Source organism: Liolophura sinensis, chromosome 3 (assembly GCF_032854445.1).
Source record: "Liolophura sinensis isolate JHLJ2023 chromosome 3, CUHK_Ljap_v2, whole genome shotgun sequence".
In the NCBI taxonomy this organism is placed as follows: domain Eukaryota; kingdom Metazoa; phylum Mollusca; class Polyplacophora; order Chitonida; family Chitonidae; genus Liolophura; species Liolophura sinensis.
Genome location: NC_088297.1, coordinates 10,546,363 through 10,558,531, shown reverse-complemented (window position 1 = coordinate 10,558,531; position 12,169 = coordinate 10,546,363). Strand labels below are relative to the sequence as shown.

Here is a 12,169-nt window from a genome sequence, read left to right as displayed (position 1 = left end):
CACAATACACACCCAATATGAAAATACAGGCTGCATGATATAAAGCCTGATATTGTCTGTGCAAGTCATCCCCTGGGGTTCTAAAGTGGATATGTAACTATCACAAATACATATGGCTCTAATTACAACCTGCAAGGCTTTTATTAATATACAGCTAAACGTTTACAGATTGAAACACGTCTACTTATTAACACATGACTTCAGCGGTGTGTAGCGATGTGACTATTAGTGACCGTTTTCAGGTTTAACAAAAAATAGAATTGTGTACAGTGTCTACTACTTGTTTCTACGTGTTCCATGTATACAGAGCCTCTGAGAAGAGCAAATTAATTGTCAATTTTAGTTACCCTCTTTAAATGAAGGTTTCACTCATTCATTTATTCTTCTTGTATGCATGTTAACCTGCATACAGGATGCTCCTGGGCTAGCAGGTTCGGTTCTTTGAGCCTGTATACATTTGCGCTCTACACCTCATCACCTACACATACAGTGAATATTGATTCTTTCACCACATTTGCCACACGTTTTCCTTGCCTCACTGCCATGCACCCACAAAAAGAAAACCATTAGTGTGATAAACAGTTATAAAATGCCTTGTACTATTTGCAGGACATTATATACATAATGTATTACATCTGCTGGACTGCAGTTAGATTTTCTCACATCCAAATATTAATCATTTTTCCCTAGCTTTCCAAATGAACCATTGTTTGTTTACACTGATTCTCCTCTCAACCTATTTCAGGTTCCATAATATGTCGTAGTTACATGTATTAGCCATCAAAAAAAAAAAAAAAGAAAAATAGAATTTCCCAACCAACCTACATCCTATGTTTTCTGAAAGGGTTCACTGTGTCACTTTCTACATTTGATTTATATATTTCTTTATTTGATTGGTGTTGTATGTTGTACACAAGAATATTTCACTTATATGACGGCGGCCAGCATTATGGTGGGAGGAAACCGAGCAGAGCCCCGAGGAATCCCATGACGATCCGAAAGCTGCTGGCAGATTTTCCCACTTACTGCCGGAGAGGAAGCCAGCATGAGCTTGACTTGAACTCACAGAAGCCTTCTACATTAGAAAGTATATACATGTGAACTAGTTTGACCATTTCACCAGCACCTAGGTCAGTCCCAATGCTAATAACATGCCATATTTTCACCTACAGTTCAGCTATGTTTAAGTGACATATTTTGCTTCATACTGAGTGATTCATCCATTTTGTATCATTTTAAAACATAGATGTACTGAATGTGCATTTTTATAGGCTAAACTACAAACACAGCAAAACAACATTATTTATTAATAATATAATGCTGCCTCACTGGAACACCATGTCAAAGACACCCCAACATGTCAAGAGTTTACCATCACAGAACAGGCAGGCAGGTACAAGTACATGTTTGTGGCTCAGGATCAAAGTACCACCTAAGCCTGCAGTTATCTTTTTTTTTTTTTCTTTTTTTTTTCCTTTTTCTGACAACACGCAATATGGTCGAGGGTCAGCATTATCCATTATTTCTCCTGCGACCTCTACAATGCCTAACTCATGGCCTTTGATGCCGATACTTTTCCTTTATCCACCCAAGACAATAATCCGTTCTGAACAGAGTTGTTGATTATTAACCGTGTTACTACCTCAGCCTTGGCAGGCTGTAATCTCTCCTTCAAGTTGTGTCTATAGGACTAATCCTGTAAAGCAAACTAAATCCCACATCAATCATTAGCTATCACATTGACACATGCACCAAATAAACCTCCATTACTGTAAATCTTTAACCTTTTCGACCTCTTTTCAGGACTTTTTTCAGTGTAATTTATGCATACAATTATCATGAAAAGGACACTAAAAATGATTTCGTTGTGTCACTAAAAATGCAAGCTTCATAAAACGGTGCAAATTTATTTCTCTACACCCCACAGTTCTCTAAGAATCACTGAAATTTTTGGTCACAGAGGTGGTTGAAAAGGTTGAAGAATTAGGGTACATATGGCTGTGTAGAGGTTCACAGCTCTATATTTCCCGCATATTTCCCTCTGGTAGGCATGCTCATGTGCCTTCATTCATTTATTTAATTGTTGCTTACTGTCATGCTGAACATTTTTTAACTTATACGCTGGAGAAAAGTTTTGTGGGTAGAGGATTAACCGAGGTGCACAGAGTATCATCAACCTTAGGCAAGTTACCTGGATATTAACAAATTTTTCCCCTCATGTGACATAAAAATATGCACACCATATTGGTGAAAGACAAGAAGTCTTCACACATGTGTCATTGACCACTTTATATTGTCAGCAAGGCACTACAATCAATGAGAGCAAAGGAATCTACAAAATTCTCTGTCCTAGGCCAGGTTTGACCCCCTCTAATGGGTCATAGCAATTGAAAGACAAGTGCCTAGACTACACCACAGCCCATTCCCGCATGTGCCTTTGAAGTTCCGAACTTCAGGTTTATGCGCATATAATGTTAATCTACAAATTTGATTTTGAACTCTTCTGGCAGATTTATTTATTATTTATTTATTTGATTGGTGTTTTACGCCATCTACTCAAGAAACATTTCATTTACATGACTGCCGCCAGCAGGATGGTGAGATGAACCCAGTCAGAGTGAGGGAAACCCATGACCATCAGCAGGTTGTTGCCACACCTTCCCACGTAGTCCCAGAACTTCTAATATAATATGAATGCGTGCTACAAGTACGTGTACATACATGGAAATGTACAGATCCAGCAGGAGTAAATACATGTACATGTAGGTGTACACACATGGAAATGTACAGATCCAGCAGCAGTAAATACATGTACATGTACATACATGGAAATGTACAGATCCAGCAGGAGTAAATACATGTACATGTACAGATCCAGCAGGAGTAAGTACGTGTACATACATGGAAATGTACAAATCCAGCAGAGGTAAATACATGTACATGTATGTGTACCTACATGGAAATGTACAGATCCAGCAGGAGTAAATACATGTGCATGGAAATGTACGGATCCAGCAGCAGTAAATACATGTACATGTATGTGTACCTACATGGTCACACATCCATGGACATGTATGCAAATGTAAACAGAAAACAATATTTTAAGAGCACTGGAGGAAAACGCATGAAGCATGATATCCAATTCATGCACATGTACACATGTCTATCCATCCGTTCCATGACTAATTCTGTGCATTTTCCATGATTTTGTTAAAGTGCTCCTTCAGTCCTAAGAAACATAAGGTTGAAATATTAAACTGAATATGAAGGGTACCCTGTGGAATAATAGCTAGCACCATGGTTCAAAAAAATTTACTCCTATAATAAGAGTCCTGAAAAACAACAACTTCGACAGTTTCCCTAAAATTTTCCTGCTGTGACCTAGTAATATTCCTGAATATCAATGAAGCTGATATGACGTCGCGTAAGGCTGATACCCTGGGCTGATGTCATGCGCGTTAGAAAGTATGATGTCATTTGTTGCTGTAAGTCAGTGATGGGTGATGTCAAGTGTTCTTGCAAAAGGTCACACAAGGCCAAACTGGAAACAGCAGAAAACTTTTGTTTCCGCATTATCCTCCCAAACTAACAACAACGGCTTTAATACAATGCGTTTTTTTTTTCTACAATTTAAGAACACAATTGCAATTATCTTGATCCTTATCATTTAACCTTGCCTTTAAGACATACATGTCTTAACACTAAATTAACTCTTTGATCTGAGTTAATTCTTTGATGAACAGGCATTCAAATTTACTGAAAGTGGGAAAAGGACGATTCACATAAACTGTTTACCGGAACATCAAATATTACACACCCTAATTTCAAAATCTTTTGGGCACCTTTCAGTGCAAGTTATGCACATTTTTAATTTGACTTTGGGACCGTTTTGTTAAAAAAAATTACACTGATTGGATTATTTCAGGGTTTCACAAAAAGTACAATATTTTCTGTCATAAGAAAATGATACCTTCAGACTATGCTTGAAGAAAGACCTTGCCCACTTGCGAAAGGAAGGAAGAATTACAGTGCCACAAATTACCTAAAACTTCGCCCATGGCTAAGTTGCACATTTTGCAAAATTCAGAAAGCTTTGTTGATTATGTCCAGAAAGCTATTTTGAGATTTGTTTAGAAGGCAGTACCATGTCCTCCTGGAAAAATGTAAGTTTCAGCACCAAAGGTAATATTTTGGAGCATTTTGTGTTTCACCCAGTTTTAGGTCATTTATCGTAAATACTCATATATATATATACATCAATGCTTTCAAAGAGACCATTGATCAGGAAATTAAGACTCAGAGGATTTAAGATTAAACCTAAATTTATCTGACGGGCCCCCTGAATTTGTCATGAAAGACAATAACATAGTCCCTCTGTGTGGCATCAATACATTTCCATGTGTAGTCTCCACAACAGGACATTTCAACGTCGACTCTGCCCAACTAGCAGCAGAGGTTTAGCTGGCAGCCTCCAAGCTCCAAACCAAGCCCAAGGACAGTAGCTGAATGTTCATGTAGCAATGAATATTTGATAACATACAATTTCATATGCAAAAGATGTGTTCCCAGAGCACATTTGCTACAAACACGATGTCGCATTCATAATCTTGCTGAAGGACAATATCTCAATGGAAATGGAGCTACTTTGTTGAAAATGGACTGAGAGAGTTGATATTGCCCTTGGGTTACACCAATATCCAAGAGACAGACTGTCAGACAATTGTTAGAGAAATGGTTCATCGCATACATCTGATGCATATGAGCTATATTTAGAGCACTCCTCAGGCATGTACATAGATCCATAAATGGCAGACACCACCCATAAGAAAAACTCACAAAACCACTCTTTTTTTCAGACAATAACGAGGACCAATTTACATTCCTGTACAGAAAGCAAGTAAGTTATTGAGGATTGTCGGTGCAGATCGAGCAAAGCCCAGAATGCATGCAATACAGTAATGAGAATGCACGCCATACAGTAATGAGAATGCATGCCATACAGTAATGAGAGTGCAGCGTTATCTACATCTACTGTATACATGTACATGCACATCGCATGTAAAATAACCATGTAAGATACATGTAGACAAGTCAGGGGTCAAAAAGTTAATATTTTTTTTTTATTTTTGATCGGTGTACTCAAGAACACCATACTCAAGAATATTTCCCTTATACAACGGCGGCCAGCATTATGGTGGGTGGAAACCGGGCAGAGCCCGGGGGAAACCCACGACTATCTGCAGGTTGCTGGCAGACCTTCCCACATACGGCCGTAGAGGAAGCCAGCATGAGCTGGTCTTGAACTCACAGCGACCGCATTGGTCAGAGGCTTCTGGATCACTACGCTGCGCTAGCACGCTAACCAACTGAGCCACGGAGGACCCTGTTAATATAGTAGTCGTTCACTTGTTTTCGTTTTTTTATTTATTTATTTGATTGGTGTTTTACGCCCTACTCAAGAACATTTAACTTACACGATGGCGGCCAGCATTATGGTGGGAGGAAACCGGGCAGAGCCCGGGGGAAACCCATAACCATCCGCAGGTTGCTGCCAGACCTTGCCACGTACGGCCGGAGAGGAAGCCAGCATGCACTTGTTTTTAAGAGCTCAGATTAAAAGTGATGATCTAAAATTAAACTATACATTTCGTCCATGACTAACTTGCCCTTTTTTTTTTTTGCAGAGTCTGAGAGTTCTATTGATTTTAGAAAGGTGTTTTGAGGTTTGCTTGGAGCATGGGATGATATTCCAAGTTTCTGCAACAAAAACTGATGATTTACGGTAGATGTCTTTCACCAATTACAAGAACATGTACCGCTGTAAAATGTTTCTGAACACAGACTTAAAACATAAACTGCCTTTTAAGCATCCCTGGTGCACATGTAGGCGTATATATCCAAAATATTTTGCTACATGTAGTACACATCTGTATATGTGATTTATTTATTCAATATATTGATATACTCAAGAATATTTGTATATCAAGAATATACAAAGTACTCAAGAATATTTAACTTATAAGACAGCGGCCAGCATTATGGTGTGAGGAAACCAGGCAGAGCCCGGGGAGAAACAGACAACCATCCGCAGGTTGCTGACAGACCTTCCCACTTACGCCCGGGGAGGAAGCCAGCATGAGCTGGACTTAAACTCACAGCAACCGCACTGGTGAGAGGCTTCTCCGTCATTACACTGTGCTAGCGTGCTAAGCAAAGGACTCACAGACACCACCACCCCCCACCCCCACCCCCGCCCAACTGTATGTGATCAGAAAATGAATGGATTAGACAAGAAGGAAATGCCATCTGTTACACATCAGATTGAACATAAATATAATATCTATATGCACATGTCTAACATAGGTTTAGCCGATGCGGTGGGGGGGGGGGGGGGGGGGGGTGAGGTGTGCTTGGGTTAGTGTTGGTTAAGATGCCTTATAGATTAACTTTGGAGAGATATGAAAAACAGGAGAAAATTGCAAATGAGATGGTCTGATTTCAAACCCTGGCTAAATCTATGATGCCTGAGGCAAACGTATGACTTTGTCATTACAGACTGAGATACATTTTAACATTTGCATACTGAATACCTGGCCATGACCGAATGTGGTACCCATATAAAGCAAATACGGGTTGAAACTCACACCAATTACCTGTTTCCAAATTCAGAAAAATTGCTGAAAACCCCAAAACACTAGCTTGAGCCTTAATGAACGCTTTCTGTTTCTGTTTTCTTGATGGGCTTCTTATTTTTTTATTCATTTACTTTATTGTTGTTTTACACCGTACTCAAGAATAATTTATTTATATCACGGCAGCCAGCAACATGGCGACAGAACGAACAGAGCCCGAGGATGATGAGCCTTTAATGAGACCGATGAGCATTTCTGTACATTCTGACAGCACTTTTTTTCTTGAATACAATTTCAATTTTATCCCAAAATTCTGAGATCCCAGCAGTACCCAACTAACCAAATTTCAGAGCTGTACTCATCCCTGGTAAACTGTATCATATACATGTATGTACATGTACATTTCCATTTGGCGAATTGAGAATTAATCATGAGGTATGATGACAAACATGCCCATTGTAATTTCCCAGCAGGTCTCCTTCATTCTGCCCACACACACACACACACATATTACTACTCAGACTGATTTATGACAACAACAACACAGTACTTTATGATCCAGACCATAATGGTGCATGCATGAAGCTGGATAATGGTATCAATATTACATATCAAGCTCTATTTAAGCAATCCATGAAAACACTGGTAGGGTATCGACTTCCGAGAAAGCTTGATCAAATCACATGAGCCATTCACCAACACCCTTTCACAGATTATGCAGTATCATTTATTGATCTGCTGAAATTGCACACTCATTACAGGGGACATGGATAAAAAAATAAAAATTAAAAAAGGGAGAGGTTAAACATGCGTCCAGCACTGATGAGTTACACCACTTGCCCCTCAGGGCAGGCCTTTCGGGGGTTCATTATAAAGGAAACCTGAGAGCTCACTGCATGATATTACTGAATTTGCACGCTAGCACAGCGTAATGACCAAGGAGTCTGTCACCAGTGCGGTCGCTGTGAGTTCAAGTCCAGCTAATGCTGGCTTCCTCTCCAGCCGTACATGGAAAGGTCTCAGCAACCTGCGTATGGTCGTGGGTTTCCCTCAAGCTCTTCCTGGTTTCCACCCATCATAATGTTGGCCGCTGTTGTATAAGTGAAATATTCTTGAGTACGGTGTAAAACACCAATCAAATAAATAAATCACTGAATTAGCTCCAGGATTAATACTGTAAATCTTCAACCTTTTCGATCTCCCTAGGCACTGTTTTCAGAGAATACACACATAGTTATTATGTAAACGATGCTAAAAAATTGATTTGGTTGTGTCACTAAAGATACAAGTTTCATGAAACTGTGCAAATTATTTCCCTACACCTTATAGTTGTCTCAGAACGTTTCAGAATATTGGTTTCAGTGGTGGCTGAAAATGTTGAAAAATTATGGTAAACTTAAAACCACAACAACTTTTGGTCTAACCTCTTGCATCTGTCAGCAACTGTTAGATCGATCAATCCTCAAATCCTTGTATTTATTTTCAACTGTTAGATCAATCTAGCCTCAAATTCTTGCAGGGGCCTCCATGGTTCAGTTCGTTAGTGCGCTAGCGTTCATGCTGGCTTCCTCTCCAGCCGTATGTGGGAAGGTCTGTCAGCAAACCTGCAGATGGTCATGGGTTTCCCAAGGCTGTGCCCTGTTTCCTACCACCATAATGCTGGCCGCTGTCGTACAAGTCAAATATTTTTTTTACAACGTGAACACCAATCAAATAAATAAATATATCAAATTCTTGTATTTATCCTCATCTGTTAGATCAATCTATCCTCAATTTTGCTCTCCTTTATTGCAATTGCCTTTGTGCAGACTTTTTTATACCTACAGGCACACGCAGGCTAAGCTAGGGTAACAAGCTCTGGCGGGTGCATCGCAGTGCAAACAATTCTGGGGGCACAGAGAACACGATGTAATTTGTGACAGTCACAAAGGCAGTGTGCTCCACATGTGGAGGCACTCAGACAACCAGCATCAATCAATACCGGCCAACCAGGGAGTACACGAACATCCTCATTCCCAGATTCTCAGTAAAACTGGCACTAAATCACTCCGCCCAGTAACCCAGCACAAGATCACTAAATCAGCAGGTCTGGGCAAAAGGCCTCAAGTAAATCGGTTGGAAATCTCAAGAACAAGCAGTACCTTCTTGAAGGTGTCACACTCAAGGTGAATGGTTGTATGAGCTTTGAACGTGGAAGGAGACTCCTGTATACTGTTTGTTTACGAATGTAATCCATTTTATTTATCTGATTGGTGTTTTACCCTGTACTCAAGAACTAACATATATTCAGAGAAATGATGGCAGCTAGGTGCAAGGAAATCGGGCAGAACACAGGGGAAACCCATGATCATCCATAGGTTGCTGGAAGACCTTCTCACGTACAGCCATAGAGGCAGCCAAACATGATATGAACATGAACTCATAGCAAGCGTATTGGTGAGAGACATACTAACCACTCAACCATGGAGGGCACTCCACCCCACCCATGTAATTCTGACACCAGCCAAAATGGGAATGGGTCACCTCATTTGTGCTTATTAGCTGTAAGGACAGTTCAGTAAAAGTGACAATGATGCACACTGACAGTGGCCTATGTGATCAAACATTGGCGTATGTGTGTAATGACACTGGGTGCGGCAGTAGCTACACAATGAAGTATTAATGACAGTGGTTCAGGTGGTAGCTACACACTGCAGTATTAATGACAGTGGTTGTGGCAACGACTGTTTGTTATGATGGAAATGACATTCGCTGTGATGGTGGCAGTGGTTGTGAAAGTGGTATTATAAGATGGGAATTGTGCTGGTAATAACAGTAGTTGTGATGTTGTAATGACGATCATTGCAATAATGGTAATGACAGTGGTTGTGATGGTGGTAATGACAGTGGTTTGGATGATGGTAATGAGTCATCTTAATGACAGTAATGGCCGAAAATGTGATGTTGGTAATGACAGTCATCTTTATGGTAAAGACAGTCATCTTGATAGTAATGGCAGTAGTTGTAATGATGACAATGACAATAATGGCATTAATGACAATAATGGCAATGGATGTGATGATGATAAGGACAGTCACCTTAATGACAGTAATGGCAGTGAATGTGATGATCCTGATAACAGTAATGGCAGTGGATGTGATAATGATAATAACAGTCATCTTGATGACAGTAATGGCAATGGATGTGATGGTGGTAATGACAGTCACCTTGATGACACTAATGGCAGTGGATGTGATGATAATGACACTCACTCTGACAGTCAAGGCAGTATATGTGATAATGGTAATCAGTCACCTACATGATAAGTAACGGCAGTGGTTGTGATGACAGCAATGGCAGTATTTGTGACAATAGTTGTAATGAGTTACCACTGTCATTACCAAATGACAGTGGTAACTTGTGATGGTGCCATCATCAGCATCAGTGTTTTTTTTTTTAATGCTGCTTTAATTAATTACAATAAAAACAAAGATAGTAAGTTATAGGGGTGGGAACAATAAAGCAGTTTAGCAGTCCCACTACACGACTTTCATAACACACCATATGTTACCAGCTGATCCTAGCTCACCTAAGGGAGAATGTCTCCTACCTCCAACCACTGTATTAAACCTCGCACCCCCAACCCTCTCATCCGATTCTGTACCAGGACTTGCCCCTATTAAGTTAATAACAATACCCAGCGCATTCGCATTATTCTACTCAAACTGTAATCAGATTTAACACTTCAATGCAGCTGTGCAGGCCTGTCTGGTCAGATCAGCCTCAATGGTGCAAACAACACTTCTACTGGAGTAAGCCAGACCAGAGTGTCTGAACCACAAGGTATCTGCCCAGTTACATCCCACCATATTGCTGGTTGCCATTGTACACGTTTAAGTGAAATATTCTTGAGTATGGCGTAAAAAACCATTCCAATAAATAAATAAACTTGTGTGTCAGCACTACAAAGTTGTATGTACGTGTATGAAGACATATCATTGGGCCATCGTACATGTAGTCAGGCTTTGCGTATGGTCATGGGTTTCCTCCGGGATCAGCCCGGTTTCCCCCCACCACAATGCTGGACGCCGTCGAATAAGTGAAATATTCTTGAGCAGGGTGTAAAACACCAATCAAATAAATAAATAAATTTATCACAATCTAAATGGATTCCTGCTGATTCACCTTATGGGAATCTAGTCCAAAACTGGTGAGGATCATTCTACTCTATAAACTGCTAAGATTAAAACCATACTTGTAAACTCAAACCATTAACATGGCCCATGCATGTAAAATTAACAAGCACCCATGGTACTGAACAATTCAATTCTAATCTTCCCTAATCCCCACATGTACTTACATGTATGAACGTAAATCTCCAAAATGTCTGCAGTTTATTTATTTATTTATTTCACTTGTGTTCTATACACTGCGTGTTCTGCCCACCATTACGGTGAGAGGAAACTGGGCTCCACAGTTCACGTACATATGCATACTACAGAATATAGGTGTACTATACCCTATACAATTATGTCACAAGAAAGTGAGACGTGTCTTAATCTGCTTAGTGTCTCCAGGGAGCTTATATTCAACGTTGTGTTTGAATTAAATCACCATGTTGCATACACGAACAGCTGCAATCAAAGAGCAACTGAAACCCAGATACATACTTTAATTATCAACAACTTATAAACTAGCATAGTACACAATTCAGATACTGATTTCATTCATTCACCTGGAACATTCCTTTCATTTTTTTTTACCATTGTATATAAAACTGTTGACAGCTTCTCTATGCTTGGATCTCTCTTAATTTTATACTTTAAATATTTTCCACATTAACTTATTTGTGTTTTTGAGGAATTTCCCCATGCAGTTTTTAACCTGGAAAGTTGATTTTGGTTGACGGCGGGTCTATAAATATCTGTTTTGACCCCTAGATCTGAGAAAGTATTCTGACGAAATTCACATTAGTACAGACACCTGGTGTAAAAACATGGAAATCAGACACCATGAATTTTAAATCCAGATAAGTCTATGCGTACCCATTCCCCCATGTATATAATATTGGTAAACCGCCAGACAAAGACAGAACCTACAAAAACAAGGTGAATGACATAAAATTTCGTTCATGACTAAGTTGCACATTTTGTCCAATTCTAAGAGTTCTGTTGAATCTGTGCTTAGAAAGGTATTCTGAGGTTTGTTTGGAGCGCTGACTGAATATCTAATAAAAAACTGTAAGTGTCAGCACTAAATGTAATATTTTATGGCATTTATTTGCCTCTAAAAATACACTTTTTGAGCCGAACTGTGTCATTGACTGTAAATATACAAGACGCTGCCTTCCTCTTGGGCTGTACGTGGGAAGTTCTGGCAAAACACCTGCGGAGGGTCGTGGGTTTCCCCCGGGCTCTGCCCGGTTTCCACCCACCATAATGCTGGCCGCCATCGTATAAGTTAAATATTCTTGAGTACGGCGTAAAACACCAATCAAAACAAAATAAATATACAAGATATTGGACACACTAGGACTAGTTACTATGCACATATACACA

The 12,169-nt window shown here is 39.7% G+C and overlaps 1 protein-coding gene across 1 annotated transcript in view; it reads right to left on the bottom strand.

Annotated features, from left to right (window-relative positions):
* Positions 1-12,169, bottom strand: part of LOC135463706 (phosphatidylserine synthase 1-like) — a 35,596-nt gene that overhangs the window by 20,928 nt on the left and 2,499 nt on the right. The window lies entirely within an intron of this gene.